Below are 13,095 nucleotides of genomic sequence, written 5' to 3'. Positions count from 1 at the left end.
AACATTTTCAAGAGGAGAAGAGGAGACAGTTATGGGTAGAGCGCAGTAGACGAGTTTGGGCATAATGAGAGATCAAAGCTGATGTGTAGGAAGGAGCAGATGAGCGGAGAGCCTTTAAAGTAAGGAGGAGAACATTGTAGGTAATCTGAAATGTGATGGGAAGCCAGGAGAGGGATTTAAGGAGGAGATGAGCAGAGACTGTTTTGGGAGTGATAATATTCTTGCAGCAGAATTTTAGATAAGATTTCAAGAGAGAAAGTTGTGAGGCAGGGTGGCCTATTAGCAGCATGTTACAATAATCCAGACGGGAGAGGATAAGGGCATGCATTACTGTTTTATCAGTAGATTGACAGGAAAGGGTGGATCTTGGCAATACTAGGGAGGAAGAAGCGACATATTTTGGCCATGCCGGGAATGTGAATGAAAAAGAAAAGGGAAGAGTAAAATGGCAATCGTAGGCGAGGGGGATAGTAGAATATATTCAAAAACTTTCCTAGCCAAGAAAGAGCCCCTATAGTACAGCACTCAAATCACAATTGTGATGAATTGATGTAGTAATTAAAACTTAACCATTAATAGGATAATGTGCATTAAAAATAATCAGACGAGCCATGAAGTATAGACAACACAAATGTAAAATCGCAGCAGGACCCCACTGCTGGGGCAGTGGCAACCACTATTGGTATGGGACGTGGGTGCCACGACGTGTTCCAGCAATCAAAACTGTTGTAGGTCAATCCTAGAATACCGATATCAGTGTTGGGAGCTTGTCCTTGGTACAGGAGAAGACAACCCAAGTGGCACAAGAAGTACACACAAGATAGGTAGGTATAACTGTAGGTAAACACAAATGTAAACAGGACTGGTTATAACATCTTAATTGCCCTGGTGTATTTGAATGCAGCAGATCAGCCCTAGATAGGTACTAGTCTTAGGTCAGTGTGAGGCTAACAGGGTTAATTTGTGTCCCAATGAAGTACATAGAGCCAGATGTTATGATTGGTTGCAATGTACTAGGGTAGTGTAGGTGGCTTACCCAAACAACAAGGCCATGCGCCTAACTGCTGGTGGTATAGCGCACTGAAGGCATATATATATATATATATATTGATGTGCTGCTATATGCCCAGTTTATGCTACCCAGTTAATAATAATTTTCTGAGTAAGTGGATGGTATTTCCACAGTGCACAGAGTAATGATCAGGTTCTGAGACTTTAACATATATATATATATACTTTGAGTTCTCTAAGCTCACAGAATTAGTAGTATACAGTGAAATCTGTACTTATAACTCCCCTTTATCCCTGACTTTTACGAGACCTTGTGCCTAAGCCACATAGGGCTAAGACTGATATTTGTCTTTTTATTATTCTATCAGGAAACACCACTACACAATGAAAATGCAAATGAGTACTAAGTGCTGATTTAACAGATTCTATGCTGTTCTATGTCATTTACTAAAGAATACCGTTTCAGTGCCGCATTCATAGTTGTCCTGAGAAAATAATACTCCACTCAAAGTATATATATTATATTTTTAATGCACAGTATCCTACTAAAGGTTAAGTTTGAATTACTACATCAATTCATCACAATTTTGAGTGCTGTACTATATGGTCTCTTTTCTTGCCTAGGCAAGTTTTTGGATATATTGTATATGTTTCGCTCCTCCTAGCACCTTATCAACCCATCACTAGACTGTAGCAAGAGCTTCACATTCCTCTCCTCCCCCTCCTCCTACCTATTACTAGGGGGATAGTAGGCCAGATTTAGGGGGAAATATGAGGAACTCAGTTTTAGACATATTTTGTTTAAGGCGGCAGAGCACCATCCATGAGGATATAGCCAGGAGGCAATCTGAGACTTGGGACTGGATTGTAGGAGTGTGTAACGCTTGCGCTCACCAAGGCGGGACCCCGGTACTGAGGTGGGAAAGTATAGAACTGCGCACCCACAGCAGCAGAGGCACGCCTGGAGGGTGGATAGTCAAGATCGCTGGATCTGGGTTGGAGAGAGTGGGTTGGTCTTGATACTTGCTGAGGTCATAGGTAGGTGCAAGGAGGGTAGTCAGAGTCCGAGGTGCCGTGGTCAAGGGTTGGAGCCAGTAGAGAAGTAGATTCTCCGTTTGCCGTGTTCAGGGATAGAGAAGGTCGGAAGGTCAGAGGCAAGCCGGGGTCGATAATCCAGAGCAGGGTCCAAAGTCTAGCCGGGTCGTACACAGGAAGGCAAGCAGCAACAAGGTTAGTAGCACAGAGAGAACAAGGCAGAGACAAAGACGTGGGAACACAAGGCTACCTATGCTCAGCCAAAGAAGAAGTGACATTTTATATAGTAAAATGAGTCCAATGAGAAAAGGGCGTGGAGCAGAGGAGCGGCCTCTGTGGAGGCAGGGTTAGGCTGTGAGAAGCAGGAGACAGGTGAGGAAGATATTAGTGTTGCCGTGCAGCTGGGGAGCGGTGCACGTGCGTCATGTGTTTGCGTCCGTGCGTCGTAAGTGGAGGGTTGGAGCCAAGCTCCGTGGGAACCTTGAAAGCGCTCTGTGGGTGCGCGCGCTCTGTAAGGTGTGCGGGAGACTGTACAGCAGGAGGCAAGGGGGAAGCATGCCGCGAGGGACGCGCACTCTGACCGCTAGCAGCGGGATGCTGTGCAGCAGGAGGTAAGGAGAAAACACGTCGCAGGGGATGTGTTCCCCGATTCCTTACAGAGTGAGGGAAAGGATGGAAAGATATATCTGCATATCATCTGCATAGAGATGATACCTAAGGCCAAAAGAGTTTCTAATGTCACCAAGTGATAGTGTGTAGAGAGGGAAAAAAAAGATGTCCCAGAACAGAGCCCTGAGGTACTGTACACCAACAGATAGATCGACAAAAGCTGAAGATACGTTAGCATCAGATGCAGAAAATGTGCAATGGGAGAGGTATGATGAAATCCAGGATAGAGCTTTGTTATGAATATCAAGAGAGTTTAGAATATGACGGAGAAGAGAGTGATCGACAGTATCAACAGCAGCAGAGAGATCGGGTAGGATTAGTAGGGAAAAGTGACCTTTTGGTTTGACTTCATGTAGATCATACGGGAAAGCACAGGACGTTCTAGCAATTTGGAGGCAAACGGAAGGAGGGATACCGGGTGGTAGTTAGTAAGGCACGTTCTGTAGGTCTAGGGTTTTTTGAGAATCAGTTTGACCACTGCATGCTTAAAGGAACAGGGGAATGTGCCAGAGGTCAGGGAGCACTTGAAGATGTGAGTGAGAGTGGGGATTTAGGCAGGAGTAAGATAACTAATACGGGGTCAGCGGATAGGATCAAGAGGGCATGTGGTAGAGGGAGAAGTGCAGATCAGCTTAGAAACGTCTAACTCTGTAATTGGAGATAAGGAAAGCTATGTGGAGGATCTCTCGAGAGATTGAATAAACACTTTTTAAATAATTAACATTGTCCAGAACTGTGTGGTCTCTAGGTATAGGGCATTCACTGACCTAGACTAGGAGATCCCAAATTCAGAACACTCCTAAAACTGTCCAGTGGAAGGGATTGCAATTTTAAAACAGTTTGTAAAAAAATATATGTGTTTAACAATAGGGAGATGACCAAAAGAGGTAATTTGAGTATGGTAGAAAATCTGTCAAACTACTGACTTTTAACACAGAGAGGTTAATTTGCTAAAGTCTTCCAAATGCACAACTGGAGCAAAACCAGATGTATCAAAGGAAAAAATCCAATCGCTTTCAATAAGATTCTCTCCCTTTGATAAATATAGTTGTTTACACTGGATTTGCCCCAGCTGGGAGACTTTACTAAAAACACCACCATGGGACTTCATTGAAGTCTGATAGACTGCTGATGCATGAAAATCAGGGAACCCGACCCCAAATCAGTGGGATTGACATGTCTCTTGCCAAATGTCAGCAACTCACAGCCAGAAAATATATTTGTCCCATTGTGTGTTGAATATTTTTTTTTAAGAGATATAAAAACTACCAAGTATTTTATAATATAATCTATATTATATCATTAATTAAGTTGCAAGTACACACTTGAAAGTATAACTATCCTCAAGAAAAATAATAATGAAAAAGATCTCCAGAAATAGTCTCTCAGCATGTCTTTTATTGTGAAACAATTGCAGATGCATTTTATGAAAGTGCATGTACAGGTATGAGAATAAAACAAAGACTAAAGTTTCCGGCCCTAGAGTCATTCAACATGGTCAATAATGTCAGATGGAAGAGGGGCTACCTGTGGATGTGACATGGGCAATATGGTCATGGGAAAGCAGGTCCTTAATATCGGGCTGAGATTACACTCGCTGAGATCATTCACTCTGGTGTAAAGTACAGGCATACCCCGGTTTAAGGACACTCACTTTAAGTACACTCGCGAGTAAGTACATATCGCTCAATAGGAAAACGGCAGCTCACGCATGCACCTGTCAGCACGTCCTGAACAGCAATACCGGCTCCCTACCTGTACCGAAGCTGTGCGCAAGCGGGGAGACTATAGAGCCTTTTACACATGTGTTATTTACATCAGTTATGCACGTACTGTATATGACGGTTGCAGTACAGTACATGCATCGATAAGTGGAAAAAGGTAGTTCTTCACTTTAAGTTCATTTTTGCTTTACATACATGCTCCGGTCCCATTGCGTACGTTAATACGGTGTATGCCTGTACTGAGACCTTCGTTTCTCCACCATCCTTGTCTGCACTTGCACTTTAGTACCTGTGATATTTTCCACCATATAAAATAGGTGCTGTGCAAGTTTGAAATCATTTTGTGGATCTTTTGTTGAATAATTCAGTCAATGACAAGAGGACGGACTAACATTAAGAGTAGTACAACATTAAAATACCACAGGAAGTCTTTGCTCCCAGTTTGAATAAATAGTCAAAAGAGAGAAGTCAGAAGTACAAAAAAAAAAAAGGCAAACTGCTGATCCCACTAAAACACATTGCTGGAGTATATTTAAACTGGCTTTCACTTAGGAATTACAGGCAGCTGGAAACATTTGTTGGTCACTTATTGGCAAAAGCAACTCTGACCAAATATCCTCCTTAGAGTTCAGCAAAGGGATTATTGTTCAGTTCACTGTCTGTTTGTACTAATAGAGTTTTATGGCAAAGGATATGATGTAAATATGCATATCATTCATAGCTAAACTAAACTTTAGGACTATTGTCTCAACGTTCTTTGCATTTTGTATGTACTCTGTTTTTAAGTGTAAGTATGACTCAAAATGAATCTTGCTGTTTCATTTGGCCATGGTCCCAAGAGTTTAGGTGGGGCTTTTCATTTTTATTTCCTGATTGGCTAGTAGAAGGTGTCTGAGACGCTCACAGACGCCCTCTCTTCTGAAAGCCTGAACCTGTGATGTGCTTAAACCAGACGTCAAGTGTGATGGATTATAGTATAGGATAACCTGTAGTAGGTTGTTTTCTGAATTTGTGACAATATGAGTGTGATATCAGCGAGCTATGCTCTTTCCCAAGTTATCAAATTGATCTGCCCAACAAGAAAAAGTTGTCTTTTATCCTCAATTTATATTTTATCCTCAATTTAATTTTTTTTTTGCTCAGAAATCCAAATATTGAATTAGTCAGTAGCAGGGCAGTTTGTTGTTGTAGGTCACAGTAATAACAATAATAATGCACTGTATGAATATTGCATAAATTCGTTTAGCGTTTCTGAGACACTCAGCTGTGTTGTATTTTTGGTAAAGAACAGTATCATAGCCATCAAGGTTAAAAGAACAAAACAAACAAAACTGTATTGGCATCATTCTAACATCAATGGGCGCGAGCCCACAGAAGTGGGAATTTTACTTTTGGTCAAGAAATGTTCTGCATTCCACTTGAGATACATTGTAGATCATTGTAGAGAATGTGTCTGATGACAGTGACACATTGGGTAGCTTAAAACAATTTTAACATTGTTTCTAGAATCAATTTACTGTTTTTCTAACCAGCAATAAGTTAAAGCAGCAAAACATGTTGAAATCTTATATGTTTTTTTTTATTTTAATAAATCAGTTATGTAGTATTACATAACAGTGTCTGTATTTTTGTTGGGTTTTTTTTCAACTTGTAATGCCATTTTTTATTAGTTTTTTTTTTATAACTTAAATTTTTATTAGTTTTCACAATGTTACAATACATGCGTACATACAATATTTGTAATGATTTTCAACATTGAACACCGTGTAACTCCCATTTTCTAGTGAAATAATAATACATCATAACACTCCCTATGCGGGAGGGGCTTGGGGAGGGAGAGGGTGGGTGGGGGGGGGGGGGGGGGGGGACACCTCTTCTGCATGCTTCTTTTCCTTGGGTCACCTTGTATCTCACCTTGTATACGACCATCTGTATTCCTACTTATGTCGCTTAGATTAACTACAATCTAACCCAAGCCCCTCCTACATCAAAGGAGAACGTACTTGCCACTATTAGAGCCAGATTGTGGACATGTCCACCCCTGGGATGTCTGTTTGGTCTAGCCACGTTGTCCAGACTTTTAGGTAATTTTTGCCAGTATCGTCTAGGAGACTTGTCAATTTTTTATTCGTTTTAATATACTGAGCATCCTTTGATTTCTGTAGCAGGTTTTCGCTCACTTCCTCAGTAGTGCAAGATCTTTGCAACATTTTCCTGTTTGTGATCATTTTTTGCCATCATTTCCAGTAGTTTGAGCTGCAAACTGTAACAATAGATAATGTTACCTTAGTAATATGCAGACACATTGTAGCTGCTACGTTACACTGATTGAAGGATTCATTGGAACTGAAAGGCGGCCTCCTAGCTAGGCACACTATCAGGATTTTTCAGATTTATAACAGGAGCACCAAACGATTGCCATCTTCAGTAAGAAGGTAGTATTATACATTGCCACTTGCTTTCCATATTAAAATAAGAAGAAAAAAAGGGGGTGGGGGAATGTAGTATTGCCGCTTTAAGAAAATACAGACGTATAACAATCCCTTATTATAGGGGAGCGCAATCTTTTTTCCCTGCGCCTCTCTGCCGTCTGTCCCCCTCTCCTCGTGCTCCCCTACTTACCTTGCTTCAGACGTCCTGCTGTTATGATGTCACGATGCCACGGCAACGCGATGTCACATGACCCTACGGCGTCATTTGATGCCGCGTTGCCATGGCGACACGTGACCAGGAGCGTCTGAAACAAGGTAAGTAGAAGTTTACATAGGCCCTGCAGCTCCAACAGCCATTAATTAAAATGTATTCGGGAAGCGTGCGGGGGCCTCTGTAAACCCTGCGCCCCCCGCAGCGAGTCTCGCGCCCCCCACTTTATGCACCGCTGCCTTATTATACAAGAGAATGGCAAACTCTGGGGTAAAAGTAGTTTGTTGACCAATAAAAGCAGTCAACTGCTAATACTGCACTTTCACCCCAAACTGAGACTCTCTTCTATGATGTAGATCATTCCTGAGATTGACATAGAAAGTGCAAATGACAGGTACAACACAAAATAAAGTATACACAATCCTTAACGAAGCTGCATTATAACATGAACTGAGGTTTAAATACATTTGGGAGGAGTTGTACTACTTTAAAGCATTCCATTGCTTTATTGAAAAAGTGCAAATCATTGTAGTATTGCTTTGCACCATGAGTTGTGGTGAAACCTTAGCATCTTCCTTATGCTTATTTATTGTGTAAGAAAGGTTGAGTTGTATTTTTGTATTTTTGTGGCAAACTGCTGATTTTGTTCCCAAATAATATATACTGTCTTTAATACTGGGTTAGCAAACGAAATATTTGTAGTTATGCCCCTAGCCCCCTCACCTTACATGTAGTTTTGACATTACTGCCATAGGGCAAGTGACTGCTAAGTTGCCCACAGCTTACACATATATAATGTGTAGCAAATGAACAAAGATAGAGGAACCCAGATGGCGCAATACTTTTGTTGACATAGAAAGGAGAAACAATAAAGGGCCACTCAAAGATGTTAGCCTCAAAGTAACCGACTGCCTGTATGGATGTCTTTGCTCCAATGCTGCTCAGACCGCTATGCTGCGTCCATCCCCTATAAAAACCTTTTAACGTATCCTCATTCATTGAAGAGATCTGTAGCCAATACGCAGCGTCACTGGGGGGGAAATCAGATCACAGCTTTGAGGTTTCGCAATCCTGATTCCATGAATGTGATCTCATGTCACAGCTTGGGAAATCTTTCACTGTCAGATGAGCTAAGAAGTGCACTGCTTGCCTCTCTAACAGTGAAAGGGTTAAGTTATGTCAAACTTCAGTACTGCCAGGAGCGCAAAGTTACACCTGACATGGCAGCAGAATTAGGGGACCGGCCATCACTAGCACTGTTACATTATGCAGGGGAAGGCAATTTGTATTAAATAGGAATCAGCTGGAGAAGAAATGTATTGGAATTTGATTTTATTCTACTGCACATGGATTAACCTGCCAGGTTTTGCTGAATTAAACTGCATCAATCTCGCTATAGTTATGATGACACTAAAATAGATCAAAAGCGGTTGAATGTGTCACAACCTATTGTTAATCTAGTTGTCATTTTATTAATCGCATCCATCAATAAAAACATGTAACAGTCATTTTCTATATCTGCCTTTAAAGTTGGTTGCACTAATATAAGAAACATGTGTGTTAACCTGCATTCCACACAGACTGGTTACTGTACATTAATAAGGTTACTGCAGTGGTAAGAGTGTAGTGAGACTATTTATCCAGCACAGTATTGTTTGTTTGTTTGATTCTTGTAATGGTCAAAGCAGATGTACAAGTCAATTGTCAGGAGACTTTGAGTCTTGTTACTGCATGACCACCCGTCACATCATCTGGGCCTCATTACTGTGAGACCACTCACTTCAATAGGAAAGGTTAGCAGCCTCTACTTTGCTGACTGAGGACACATAACCTCTTCCCTCTTAGGAATTTCAGGCATGTTCACGGATATCACATCGGAATAGAGCTTGAGATGATCATTTCACGTTATTAAGAGCAGACGTGTAACTGCACACGAGCTCTTTGAATACAATATTTCATGTTCAGAGGATGTTTTTCCTCCTCCGGAATAAAACAAAACCCCCCATGCTGCACCAAGGATGTGTCTCCTAGAGGAAATAATGCTTTATGTAATCCTGCCACATAGGTTGTTACAGGTCTGACATGTTATTATTTTTCTCTAACTGTTAGAAGAGCGTTTATAATAGGAGTTTTAGGATTTCACCATCAGTGTTTCCATGACATTAGGCAAAGCAGTTTTACCTCTGGGTCTCAAACTTGTTTCAAGCCACTGTACTGTAGCTATGAGGAAGTCAGTTGGTTCCTCCTGATAATCTGAATATGCATAGCAAAAGCTAAGACAAGGATGAAGGTGTAGCTCAGTGCAGGGCCGCTAACAAGGTGAGGGGGGGAGGGGGTGGTGGCAGGGGAGTCAGGCCCAATGTCTGCGTCCAGCTGCCAGGCCTCTGGTTGCCGGCTCTCCCCAGTTGCTGCGGGCCTCCTGTCGGGCCTGCCTATCTGATACGTGCAGGAAGCCAGGCCCGATTTGTGGGCGGGCCCAGCTTCCGGCATGCACTGGCAGGAGAGATACCCGGCACAGGAGAGAGAGGCAGGCCTGGCAGGAGGCCCGCAGCAGCTGAGGAGAGTCAGGGCCCTTCGGCAACCAGAGACCTGAGGCCAACCCCAAGGTAAGTGTGTTGTATGTATTTGGGAATGGAGGTAGTTGGGTTGTATGTATTTTGTTTGGGGTATTATTGTGTGGGACGGATTGTGTGTGTATTGTGGGGGGGGGTAAGTATTGTGGGAGGGGAATTGTATGGGTATTGAGGGGGATTGTGTATTGGAGAGACTTGTGTGTGGCCAGAGGGGGAGGAGGGAATGAGTGTAAGGAGTGGGGTATTGAGGGAGCGGGATTGAGTGATAGCGGAGGGGAGGGGAAGAGTCCGAGAGGAGAGATGGGGTGTAAGAGCGGGAGTGAGGAACAAAAAGAGAGGGGTGAGAGGGGGAGCGTGAGTGAGGAAGAGAGGGGGAAGAGTTAGAGACAAAGGGGGGAGAGAAATACATAGGAAGGAGGGGGAAAGAGAGGAAGTGCGATAGGGAGGGCTCGCAAGACCGCCGACACGGGGGATTGGTGGGGATAGCGGACAAAACTCTTGTCCTGGACCCTGGAAAATCTGTCAGTGGCCCTGGCTCAGTGGTAATGTCACTACCTTAGAAGTGAGTAAACCTGGTTCAAATCCTATTGTCAGCTTTCCTTGTGACCTTGGGCAAGTCGTAGGAATATAGAATTTGATAGCAGGTATGAACCACTTGACCAACCTTGTGTGCCCAATTTATTCCCTGTGCTAGGGACAGTGGGGGAACAGCCAGGACAAATTTCCCAGTCCCGGCTGGTCTGGACAGGAAGTTGGGCCTAACTTCCTGCAATGCCAGCAACTGGGTGGGGCCATCTCTCCCTTCAACTGGGCTTTCAGCAGAACACCTCCTCGGGCTGCAGGTAGGCCCACGTGGTCCTGTGCCCTCCCTTTCTGTTCTGGTCCTCCCGGGTCTACCTTTTTCCCCTCCCACCCCTTTTTTTTTGTTACCACTACCCTTGTTTGTACTTATTATACATTAGCCCAATACAAGTTTGCTGCTTAATTAATGAAATCATTAAATCCTTTTAAATGTGCCAAAAAAAAGGTAGACAGAAAATATTCTGAAGTTAAAGACTTTTAAGCCTTTTCCATCATTTAGCAAATCTGGTTTCCATTACTGTGGTTTCATCATTAGCTCGTTGGCAATGAGGAGACCAGCGGCCATTTGAGTTTTTCTTCAAGACAAGTATAATTGTTGAAAAATTAATCCTGTGATTAAAATGATGTAACCATGTATTTTAATGAGCCCTCGCCTCCCCCAACACCCTAATGTCATGTACAGCACTCTGCTAGCACGCGACCTGGATATGAGACAAGTGTTAATACTGACGCTCGCAAGCGCTCTCACTCTTCTCCTCCGCAACGGTCGCTCAAATGAGTTCTATCTCTCCTCAATCCTTCCCAATATACCACCGCCACGAACAGCACCCAAGTGCGCACGTGACTTAGATATGCAACCAGGGTTAATACACATGGCTACTGTAGCAAACCCACCATTTTCCTCTGCAAGAAGCCAGTGAGTTAATATTAACCCCTACTCAATTTCAAATCATATCTATCCACTGCCACCACCTGAGGGTATGCAAATATGATGAGAGATGTCAGATTAATATTTACCAGGGCCCCAGGTCCCGTTTATTATAGAAAAATACTATGCACTTTAACACACTAAAATCAGTTGTAGAAACATGTGTCCGAATGCAGAAATTCCTCTCTCCAGAGCGTGCACCAGTTAATTCAGAGCCCAAAACAATACTCATTAAATCTTTTAATATATATAAAAATACAATGCTTAGGTTACAGAAAAAGTCTTACGAAAATCATATAGTTACAATAAAATGCAGAACAGCTTCTTAAAATAAAAGGGTAAAACAGACAGAAAATCCTATACTTTACCAAATGCTATGGATTTTCCCAGAGAGGTCGCTGGTTCAGAAAATGAGGTCGCTGGTTCAGAAAATGAGGTCTCACGTGCTTTGTCCAAAGCATGCCTCTGGTGAGATCTAATTATTATAATCTCTGCTCAGACTTAAATACAATTATTTCCCATTGAACACAACCTAAAACCAGCCGCTATCGTAAATCAGCTGTGAGATTGACAGTTTTACAACAGAGTAAAACACCTCCCACCACATGAAGTTTAAACTCCTTTTCAATATCTAAATTTACTCCTAACTTAACTTCTGTAATACTTACACACACGTGAGACATAGCAATACATTCAGGCACCCACTGCGGACGCGACAAGTGTAGATACGACCGTCTTAATCCCCAATCTAGGTGACTGTGACAGGGTGAATGAACGTCACCAGCCATAACCTGGCAAACCTATGTTTAGGCTTGCAGTGCAGCAGTGACGAGGTTAAGTTTCAGTTGAGAAGGGCTGCTTAATTAGTCTGACCCCAGCTGCATAATCAAGGTGTTTTAAAACCCCCAGGCTGTACACACATGCAGGCTAGCTGGCCAGGAGACAGGACTGAAATACTGAAGAGATTACTGCTATAAGGTCTGTTTTCAAAGTACAAGTGTGATGAACTGTCTGTGTCCTGCATGCTGAAGAGAAGCTGCCTTGTTTTCTATACTGAAGAGAAGCTATTTTGTTTTTGTCTGCTGAAGAGAAGCTATTTTGTTTTGTGTGCTGTATGTTTTAAGGCTCAATAAATAAGCCTTATCAAGAGACCCCGCGTGTGTGGTTGCATGTACTGTGCAACAGTGACAAATCAATATCTGTTCCGTATAATCTTTTAAACATACAGTGTGTGATGTAAGAACGTGCCCCTCAGTGACACGGTTACAGATTTGTTACTTTTATTATGCAGAGGAGCTGACATCACAGGATATTCTCATTTTTAATACAGTCACTCTCATGTTGAATACTTTCTTAGCCACGCCCCTTGAACCTTGCAGAACCATCTAGAGACTCCCTTTGAAGCTTGCTGTAAAACGACCATGTTTATAAACTTGTCACAGGGGCCATATGTTACACCCAAGTCTCCAGACACAGCCCTTATCTCAACTCTATCAGCCATATACAGCCCATCTGGCCCTTTTAAGTGAGCCCATACAGGATAACCCAATATATTTTGTATTTTAAAACTCAGACTGTAGCTCATTAACCCCTTAAGCACCAAAGGGATTAAAATACCTAATACCTCATGACATTATCATGACACCCAATATATTACTATTTAAAATAGAAGTGCACTCCAAGCTTCATGGTGCACAATCTAACATTCAATAGAGCTGTAGTCCATTTAATGTTCATCATGACCATGTTCAACTGCGGCAGAAAATGTTACTGCTTCACTTCCGCTTGCGGATTTTTCCCTCTACTTACCATACATAACCTTTTTCCCCCGCTTCCTTAATTATTTCCCTGCCGTGAGGGTCTAGAAAGCATTCCACTGTATCGTATGTTCACAAGTATATAATCATGTAATTTCATTCACCTTTCATTT

At 42.4% G+C, this 13,095-nt stretch overlaps 1 protein-coding gene across 2 annotated transcripts in view; it reads left to right on the top strand.

Moving 5' to 3' along the window:
* The window catches only part of COLEC12 (collectin subfamily member 12), a 178,103-nt gene that overhangs the window by 26,556 nt on the left and 138,452 nt on the right, over positions 1 to 13,095 (top strand). The window lies entirely within an intron of this gene.

Source organism: Ascaphus truei, chromosome 2 (assembly GCF_040206685.1).
Source record: "Ascaphus truei isolate aAscTru1 chromosome 2, aAscTru1.hap1, whole genome shotgun sequence".
Taxonomy (NCBI): domain Eukaryota; kingdom Metazoa; phylum Chordata; class Amphibia; order Anura; family Ascaphidae; genus Ascaphus; species Ascaphus truei.
This window is presented reverse-complemented; position numbering and strand designations above follow the sequence as displayed.